We start from the raw sequence: 10,730 nt of genomic DNA on the forward strand, positions 1-10,730 counted from the left end.
CAGCTGTGCTTTCCAACTACAACACACATTCACTGTTACAGAACATCTTCCACTATTAAAATGAAATTATTAATTTAAAAATTATAAACTGATAATTTATTTGTAAATAGTTAAAAAGGTGGATTCAACAGAGTGTCAAGTACTTATTTTGCCCACTGTATACTGTTTGCTCTGATGAGCACAGACTTTGCATTAGGACGTTGGGATCAAACCGCCTGGCTCGTCGTCTTCTCCAGAGGACCAGACAGACCACCAACAGGACCAGCAGGAGCACCAGGATGCCAGGAACTGCTGACACCACCAGCAGCCACCAAGGAACTACGAGAGAAAACGATTACAATATCCATCCATTTTGTTCCACCTCTTGCAGGGACAGCAGCCTAAGCAGAGATGCTCAGTCTTCCCTCTCCCCAGCCACCTCCTCTAGCTTATCCAGGGGAACACCAAGGCGTTCCCAGACCAGCTGACAGATATAATCTCTACAGCGTGTCCTGGGTCTGCCCGTGGGCCTCCTCCCAGTGGGACATGCCCAGAACAGCTCACTCAGGAGGCAGCCTTGTCAGATGCCCGAACCACCTCAGCTGTTCCTTTCAATGCGGAGGAGGAGCGGCTCTGAGCCCTTCCCGAATGGTCGAGCTCCTCACCCTGTCTCTAATGGAGAGGCCAGCCACCCTTCAGAGAAAGATACTGATTGTACTGTTTGTGACCATAGGTGAGGGAAGGGACGCTGAAAGGTAAAAAGAGAACTTCACTTTTACAATCAGCTCTCTTCACCATGATGGACAGCATCCACATCGCTGCAGCTGTAGCACCAATCCTTCTGTCGATCTTCTGCTCCCCTCTCCCCTCATTTGTGAGCAAGACTGAGATACTTAAACTATTCTTTTGAGGCAGTAGCTCATCTCTGACCCAGAGTGGGCACTCCACTCTTTTCTGGCTGAGGGCCGTGGCCTCAGACTTGGAGGTGCTGATTCTTATTCTTGCTGCTTCACACTTGGCTGTGAACTGCTCCAGTGTGAGCTGGAGGCCACTGCCTGATAAAGCCAACAGAAACACATCGCCAGTGAAAAGCAGAGACAAAATTCTGAGACCATCCAAGTGGAAGCCTTCCTATACCTAGAAATTCTGTCCATAAACATTATGCACAGAATCAGTGACAAAGGGCAGCCCTGGTAGAGTCCAACAGCCATGGTGAATGAGTCAGACTTATTGCTTCTTCTTCTCGAAGATGGGAACCCCCACTCTGCCAATCCAGAACTATCATCCCAGATCTCCATGCAGCAGCCCTACAACATCCAGAGCCTTCAGGAACTCGGGGCGAACCTCATCCACTCCTTGGACCCCTGCCACCAAGGAGTTGTTAAACTGCCTCAGTGACCTTGGCCCTGCTTACATATGAGTCATCCCCCTCACTCAGTCTGCTTTCTCTATGAAAGACATGTCAGTGGGCTTAAGGAGGTTCTTTAAGTACTCCTTTCACTGCCCAACAATATCCTCAGTATAGGTCAATTAATTTTCTAATCTAAACCGAGTGCTTACAGTCAGACTTGACAGAACAGTAGTGTTACTGGGCATGTCTCACTGGGAGGAGGCCCACGGGCAGGCCCAGGACACGCTGTAGAGATTATATCTGTCAGCTGGTCCGGGAGCGCCTTAGTGTTCCCCTGGATACGCTGGAGGAGGTGGCTATTTAAATGTAGAGCTACTGAAACCAAATGTAGGTGCAATCTAAACAAATAAAACTTTCAGTTTTGAACTAAACTCCATGTAAAGCCTGGACAGCTTTACATGTCTTTAAGGCAGGGGTCCCCAATCCCAGTCCACGAGGGCGTCCAGATGAACACAATCAACCTTATTGCATACTCTGAAGTAGTTAAGTTTCAAAGTAGGGTAGGTTTGAAGAGATTTGAAGATTTTGCCATTCATTTGAATGGGAAGAGAAATTTTAAAAAGTTTAAAAGTTACAACAAAGAAAAGCAATAGCAGCGTAGTCCTGAATGTAAACTGTCAATGTAAAATCACCCCTCTTACCAGTTTGCTTCTTGTCCAGGTGTATCGAGTTGCAGTGTGATTTTCCTTCTGTCTTTAATGAGTAATGGTACTTTAAGTGCTTGATGATTTGGTGGACTGACTGTGCTGCATGTAGCTATGAGACTGAAGCAATGTTGTGCATGTTTCTCTGCTTGTCTGCATTGCCACAAATTGTTCTATTTGGTGATGTATCATAGAAGTGTACTATATAGTGTATGTAAGTTTCTGTGTTTGCTAGTAACTACCATCAACCTAAGGTCTCAGCTAATTTATCTTTGCAGAGATGTTCATTTGATTGTAACAGCAGTAGGAAAGAGCAGTAACAAGAGTAGGACAGCTAAGCTAATTATGGCTAAACATTTGGAATTTAGTGAAAGCAAAAATTGACCTTGCAAAGATGGATAGGTTTATTTAGAAAGTCAGCTATTTACATTTAGTGTTCATCCCAAGTAGGAGATTTTGAATTGAGTCTAAATTGACCGCAAATTTACTTAACTTGTTAAAATCAACCAGGCTGTTACTGAAGCAGTCGAGGAATTACCTTTGAGGTCTCAGTCATAGGTATTAATGCAAAATCTAACATTACACTAACCTTATATTTTTGTAAAAGGCAAAATGGACTTTTTTCCAGGGTGGGGGAGTGTTTCATGTCTGTAAGTTAAAATTGTTATTTTTGTTGTTTCCTGATTTCTAAGAATTGGGAGAACAATTACATGCTAACAAAATGATGCATTTTGGTTGCCCATGTTTGGTGTTGCTTTGGGCTTAGGGTAATCACTGACGATGACTTACACCTAAAAGAGCTCAAAATCAGAAAAGGTTGCTCTAAAACATGTTGACATGGTAAATGAAAATGAACAATAATCAAAATTGATCATGCAAACTGAAAGACTACTTACTATGTTTCTCTTGTTACTTCATTAGCCTCAGTGTTCTCAGATCATTCTTTACATAAAAGCACCCAGTTGTCTTGCAAAGAATGTGTAGGATTAGTGAAATCACACACATTCGAAGATACTGGTAGTTATTGTTTCAAATGCCTATTTCATGACAACCAGGCTAAATTCATCTAAGGGAGTATGAAAGAGATTATCTGGATGCTGAAATGATTGGTAAAATACATTAGGCCAATAATAGTAGACCTGTGCTACATTTGTCCAGCTAGGCAACACATATTTCTGCATAAGAGATACATGAGACACCCTTTAAATAAGCAAATTTCATGTTTAAAACATGGAAATGCAGCCAAAATGGACCATACAATGGCCTCAGTGAACACATCAGCACATAAGTAGAGATGAGGAAACTCAATCACATTAGATATTAATATTACTATGAGTAAATTATATATATTATATATTCTGTTACATGGTTTAAAGAATACAATGTGATAATCACACATGAGAACGCTGTTTCCAGTTATACAAATTTATTTTATTTCACTATTAAAGAAACCAATTATGTGAATAAAAGCTCACCACAAGAACATCTCCCAACCCAGTCTTACAAAGTTGCAGTCACAATAAAAACTGGGTATGGAACATGAACTGTTGGTGAGCTAAAAAACAATCCTGGTGCTGATGCTTGTCACTGAACGTTTTAGACAGCGCTCTTGATTGAAATGCCTACCGTTGTGTGTAGGCATTTCGGTCCAGATGTTATGGAGTTCAGTTCAGCTAAGATGTATTTCTAAAGCACCGGATCGCAAAAATAGCCGCTTCTCGGCTGTTTATATTGTAAGGTAAAGACCATACAATATAAGAGAGAAAACCCCCCAACAATCAGATGATCCCCTGTGAGCAAACCCTTGATGACAGTGTCTGTGAAGGTTATCAGTCATCAAGGCCATTGGTGACGGTGGGAAAGAAAAACTCCCTTTTAACAGGAAGAAACTTTCGGCAGAACCAGGCTCAGTGAGGGGCGGCCATCTGCCTCGACCGGTTGGGGGGGGGCACAGCTGTTATAACCCCTGACGCAGCATAGCTTCTAATTCTGAAAGATACGTAGATACCTTAAACCTGCACTCTATGCAGGACACCAAGCGATGACACGACTTGCAGTACTATAGGAGTCTATGCAGAAACAGTTTTCTCTCTTGAATCTCTGTAATTTTTTTGCTACTGAGTGTCTGGGTGCAGTCACTCATTTTGGGCCAATTAAATCAAATGAACTTCCATTGTCTAAGTTATAGCCCCATTGAACCTGCGTTAACCAGCTTTAATAGGGAGGGCCAAAGTCGTAGTTGTGCTAAATTTCCTCGAATTCTCCTCGGAGATTTTCGAGTAGCTTCCTTTGTTCTTGAAAGTTCTTTTCCATTTGTCTCATCGCTTCCCGTCCATTCCACATCTTTTTGGTAAGGTCACTAACCTTATTTTCTAAGGCCTTATTTTGTTGTTTGAGTATGTCAACTTGGACATCGTAGTTGTTTATCAGATTGTTATGTTCTTCCTGTGAAACTTTGGGAGTCTGAGCTTGGGTTTGCAACGCCATGTCTTCTGTTTTCAAGGCTTCCTGTACATCACACAGATTTTTCTTGACCTCTTCAAGCTCTCTTTTCTTTTCCTCAAATTCATGGCACAACAACTCCTTTTCTCTGTTGGTCACGTTAAAATCATGTTGGGAGTCTTTCTCAGTGGCTTTGGAGATCCGTGATTCTCCTTTCACACCCTCATTGTGTGGTTTCAGTTCTTTTTGAGAATCACCACTCCTTTTGGAAAGCTCCTGGAGGTCCTGTTCAAGAAGTTCGTTATGCCTCAATATGTCAATTTCATGTGCAAAGCATTGGGGTTCCAGGGTCTGTCTGAGCTGTTCACTGTCCGTTGTTTTGTTTTCCTCATTCATGATCCTTTTTCTTTCTTCACTCTCTTGTAACTCTTTAAAGGCTGTGTTTGCCTGATGGAGCTCAGTTTTAACAGCCTGTATTTCCTGTTGCATGTCATCTTTTTCCTTTTCAAAGTCCCTTTTCAGCTCACACATGCGTTTTACCATCACATCATTTTCCTCTCTTAAAGACTGGTTGTCCTTTTCCATGTCTCCCACTTTTATAACCAAGCCTGTCTTGCTGCTTTGCAACTCTCTGATTTCTGCCTCCATTTCCTGCATCACCCTCTTTCTGTTGCTGGATCTCTTTGGTTTTGGAGCTGTTTAAATCCTTTAGAATTTGGTTCCAATATTCCAGCTCTTGAATTTTGAAGTGAATTGTTTCATTCTCTAGTTGCAGGTCTCTTTTCCTCTTGTTTTTAGAGAACCCACTTCGTTTGAAGAGAACTTCAATGTTTTTTTTGGAGAATCTTGTTCTCATTTATGAGCTCTCTTTTTTGCTCCTTAAGGTCGGCGTTCTCGACTTTAAGGTCACGTATGGTAGAGTTTTGTTGTTTGAGAGTTTTATTCTCATTTTTCAGCTCTTTGATTTGCTGTTGAAGTTTTTCGTTCTCGGCTCTCATGTTGCATGCAACAGGATTTGACAGACTCATATTTCAATTGAAGTTGATGCTAAATCTCTGTACTAACTAAAAGATTTTTAAAAATACGGTCAACTGTGTCAGAAACGGAAGTTTCGAGTAGTTTAAGTGTTTTCCTGCCTAGTGAATTCTTCCACTATCTTTGAAAGACTGACAAGAGTGAGAACCTCTCCCCCTATTTATAGGTTTTCGGGTGCTGATGTCATAAGAAGATCAGAGATCAAAGGGATTCTGGTGAAACGTCACTGTGTCTGGTCTGGGCAGTTCTGAATTGAATAATAACAAAATGACGGGGGGCGTGTCTGGTAGCCATGTGAAGACGTGTTGTACAGGGCTCCTCAATGGACTAACTTGTTTCATAATTCCATTGCTCCAAAACTAACGAACTTTTAACAACAGTACGATAACACGCCCGTGTGCTGCTCTGAGGCACTTTTTACATCTTCAAGGCTACGGTGTACGAAATATGAGCAAAACTAGATCGGGGAAAGAGCAGGCCGCAAAAGCCTCGGACCTGTCACGGTTGTTAAAGAGTGGACTCAGGCGCGGAGCTCAGAAATAATGACAGTGCATTTATTTACAGTGCAGCAAGGTGACAACAGTTCAAATGTGCAACAATGTGATAGTGCGTCCCTCCTTCCGTGTAAGCCCGTGCGTGGTAGTGAGTGCCCGTCTCTCCTCCAAGTGCTTCCTTAGTGTCCGTAAATCCTCCGTCAATCCCTGGGTGAACACACACACACACAGATATACACACACTGGCAGGTCGACCGGTCAGGGCGCCGTCAGATCCTGACAGGACCATGCTGAGGACAGACCGGAGGCACCACCCATGACATGAGTGAGATTATGAGAGCTATTGCTAGCTCTGAAAAGAGGATATTGGACCGTATCGATTCAAGCACGAAAGATTTATTATTCCAGAGGTTGGGACATATTTTTTCTGCACCTGCATTTTGGTACCTGAATGGCAAGCTCGCAAAGTCATCTGCTCTTCGTTTTATAAGCTGGAATGTTAAAGGTATAAATAATCCGGTTAAACGCACAAGGGTTTTACTCATTTAAAATCATTGAGATCCGATGTTGTATATCTGCAGGAAACACACCTCCGATCAAGTGAACAAATTAAACTAAAAAAAAACATGGATAAGCCAAATATTTAGCTCAAAATTTGAGGATAGATCACGGGGTGTGGCTATTCTAATTAGGAAGGGGATTCCATTTATTCCCTATCAACTGTGGCGGATACCAGAGGGAGATATATTATTATACAGGGCAGGTTGTATGGGAAACAAGTCATTCTTGCTAATGTATATGGACCAAACTGGGACGACCCAAATTTTTATTGTACCTTTTTAAAACACCTGCCAGATTTAACAGAGTCCCATTTGATACTGGGTGGTGACTTTAACTGCGTACTTAATCCTCAACTTGACCGATCAAACCCAAACCTGATAGCAAAATTTCAAAAGCGGGTAATGTTCTTAAATCCTTTATTGCAATCTTCTGCTTTTTTTGACCCCTGGAGGGACAAAAATCCTGCATCTAAACAATTCTCATTTTTCTCACCAGTGCACCGGTCCATACTCACGGATCGATTTTTTTTGTTGTAGATAGTAGAATTCTTCCCAAGGTTTTAGATTGCCAATACAACTCTATTGTTATCTCAGACCACAGTCCAGTACAATTAGATGTTAATTTTTATGAACGCTTAAGTCAAAAACCGGCCTGGCGACTTGATCCTTTACTCCTAACTAAAGACTCATTTAAACAAAAAAGGTCTCTGAGCAAATACAGTTTTTCTTAGAGACAAATCAAACCCAAGGGATGAAAATGACTGTTGTATGGGAGGCATTAAAGGCTATCTTAGAGGCCAGATAATTTCAGCCCAACCACTCTGTGAAGGAAACTCACCTGCTTTTTTAGCAAGTTTGCTGCTTTTATCCCTGACCCAGAGCTCATCACCACAGCTGAGGGTAGAAACTCAGACTGACCTGGATGGTTACTAACCGATCATCAAGTTCGGTATTTTTTTAAATCAGTTCTGTCACAGGCAGGCAGTGTATGTGATCCATAACTAAGTGGTTTGTTGTGTTTTGTTTGCACTGCTTCTTTTTATTCATAGTCATTTATTATTATGAAACAGTAGAACTGAAAAAACTGATATCCATGCAGTTACTCAAGTCCAGTTTCTAGTTTGAAGCTGAACTAACAGAAACATCACAACAGTCTGCATTACAGACATATAACAGATGGAGTACTTCCATCTTTGCATGTAAACGTTATTTGTGTGAACTCAGTTTGAGTTTTTAATGTTTACAAAATGTACAAGTGAACAGCTTTGACTTTTTGGTCACATCAAAGCTCAGCCTTGTTTGTCTGTCAGCAGAGATGGGCATTAGATTACCGTTACTTTCCCGTAGGAACGCTGCATTACTGCGTTACTAAAACCGTGATTTTTTTGCGAGAATGTCTCACGACAGTGACGTAAGCGAGTGCGACGCTCGTGACAACAGCTGTGTGCAGATCAACAATGGATCACATATCGATTGTGGGAGAGAGTATGAGCGTGCAGCGTTTAAAGCGTGGAAGTACTGACCTTACTTTGAGTTTGATTCCATAAAAAGTGACAAAAACATTAGCGTCCATCGTGCGTGGGAAGAAAACTTCTTTTTACAGCGAAAAAACCCCCTAAACCTCCAACAAGCACCGAGTAGCTACGACGTAATGGGAAATTCACAGAGAAACTCGCGGATTCTTCCACTGACCGCGGCACACCTGCACCAGGGTAAACCTCCGCCTGCCCCATCCTGCTTTACAGGTGAAAATAGAGCAACAGGACCGCTGAGTCTGTGACTTTATTTATTTTCTGCTGTGTTTTACTTGCATCTATTTAAAGACTGAGTGTAAACACAAAAAATATTTTATTTTATGTGCTGGAATGTGCAGAAAATAGGTTTAAATGTTAAACTAATTTCTTCCAGTCAGAGAATGGTGCAGATAATTTTTGCTTGATGCATAAAGTTAAAAGGTTAAAACTAATAAAACAAGTTTAAAAAAAAAAGAGACTTTTCCATTTGATTACATTTTGTATGATGGATTATGCAGAAAAAGTAGAATTGGGCTGAAAGATCTATCACTTTATCACCTCTTCAGGTTGTAAATCGTGTTTTTAAAAAGTAACTAAGTAACTAAGTAATTAATTACTTTTGAAAATAAGTAATCAGTAAAGTAACGGGATTACTTTTTTGGGGAAGTAATCAGTAATTAGTTACTGATTACTTTTTTCAAGTAACTTGACCAACACTGTCTGTCAGTCACATCTTCAGCAGGTTTGTGGAGGGTGGCTGTTATCATGGAGTGTGAAAGGTCAGAGGAAAATTTGCACACTGTTTGGCTCCAGGTAAAAAAGTAAGAAGCAACATTTAGAAGCGCTGATAAATAAAACAAACACCTGTTGCCAGCAGATCAAAGGAACAATGACACAAAATCACCAGCAGATGGCACCACGCCTCCACAGAAATCCTCCGTGTCTGTGGTGAGGAGTGTGTAACTTTGCAGAGTTAAGCTGGAGAAAGTATGACCTTATGACCTCAGTGATTCATGGTGAACAGCTCAGAGTCAAAGGTCACAGTAAGCAGGTCCCAGATCAGGTTTTGTGGAATAAAAACACTTCAGAGCTCTGAGGCTGTAATCGTGTCGCAACACTCTGAGGTTTGGGTGAAATAAAGGTTCCTGTTTGTTTGTGCTATCTCTGTGATTTCTGCTGTGAGTTTAGAGTTTTACTGCACGACTCAGAACTTTCAGCTTTAATTCAACACATTTAATTAAATTATAGCATCAACTATAGCATTCAACCTACAGTCTGCTAAACAGACTGTAGGTGGGATGTGTTAACCACGCCTCTGCAAACATGAACTCTGGTCCTGAAACCTGACAAGCTCCATGCTGCAGGAGCTCAGACAATGGGTGAGCCACACAAGGCACTTGTAGAGACACTGAGCTGGACGGCTACATCCAAACCCAGCATCAGTTACTGAGGTTTTCATGTGGCTGCTTGTGTTTCAGTGGCTGAAAAGGAGGACGAGGTCTAAACAAGCTTTTACTCTCGTTGGTGTTGATGGAGGCAGATTTACAGACTGTAGGTGAAACTAAGTTACAAACATCAGCAGGTGCACGACAGCCTGAGACAGCCTGAGAGGAGTCTGAGTACTGATGACTGAACTGAAGTCGAAGCAGGGCCTGGCTGTTCTTTGGTGCAATACTGATTTCTACCACAAGATGGTGCAGTGACTGAATCTAACCTGTGACAGCTGAGGAGCTGTGATGTCACTGGTTAAAGTGTCAGCCTTACAGCAGAGATGAACCTTTCGACCCTTCCTCATCTGTGACAGGTTTACAGACTGTGGCTGCAAGGCACTGCTGGTTAAAGTGCTGGCTAGTAAACAGGGTGCATATCCCAGCAGTGCCTTGCAGCTGTTGTGCAGATGCAGAGTTTCAGGGTTCAAGTTCCAGCTGTGCATAAAGCCTGAAAGCTGTCGTTAACTGTGGCTCTGCAAACGTGGCTCAGCAGGTAGTTTCTCTCAGGAAGTGCTGTTGTGTAAAGGCTGGTTTTCTGTGACCTGCACAGTGACACAATCACTGATGATGTCACTGTTAATACGTCCAGAATCACAGTCGTGACATCGGCGTCTTATTGGTCAGAAGGTTTTTCCTCCTAAGGAAAGCCGCTGTCGTAACGAGCACTTTGATGTCATGTTCAAAATATCTGCGCATTTTCAACGTGTCCAACTTTACAGATGACTCCTGACTGATGACCAGCTGTCAGGCCAGCTGACTGCAGCGCTGTGGCTGAGCAGGTGAAAGCACCTGTCTTATAAACAGGAGGTCCTGGGTTCAAATCCCAGCAGTGCCGCTGTCAGCGTGTGGACCCCTTAAAACTGTACAGGTGTCCTTTGCTGGTTTTACCCCAGTTTAAATCGTGGATGCCTCACAACCTCCCACACTAACACAGAGATCAGAGTGTTGGTGTGTTTAGGTGGACCCCGTCTGACACAAGTCACCATAAAGCATCTGCACGTCTAAGGAAAGTGCTTCCTTTATTAGCTCCTTAGCAGAAGAGACAGGCCCTGCCAAGTAGTCACCGGGAGTGAGCTGGTACATACCTGAGCGCCCAGCCCCGGACACCAAGAACCACCAACGCACCGACCCCTGAGGGCATCAGTCACCGGCAGGGAGTGT

General features: G+C 42.4%; 1 protein-coding gene and 1 non-coding gene across 2 annotated transcripts in view; both read left to right on the forward strand.

The window, feature by feature from the left end:
• LOC120734813 (deleted in malignant brain tumors 1 protein-like) overlaps positions 1-10,730 on the forward strand; it is a 59,146-nt gene that overhangs the window by 23,924 nt on the left and 24,492 nt on the right. The gene's annotated exons all lie outside the window — the stretch shown is intronic.
• Positions 10,331-10,404, forward strand: trnai-uau. The gene has a single exon. It is a non-coding gene; the product is annotated as a tRNA-Ile (tRNA).

Source organism: Simochromis diagramma, unplaced genomic scaffold (assembly GCF_900408965.1).
Source record: "Simochromis diagramma unplaced genomic scaffold, fSimDia1.1 OVJJ01000176.1, whole genome shotgun sequence".
NCBI lineage: Eukaryota > Metazoa > Chordata > Actinopteri > Cichliformes > Cichlidae > Simochromis > Simochromis diagramma.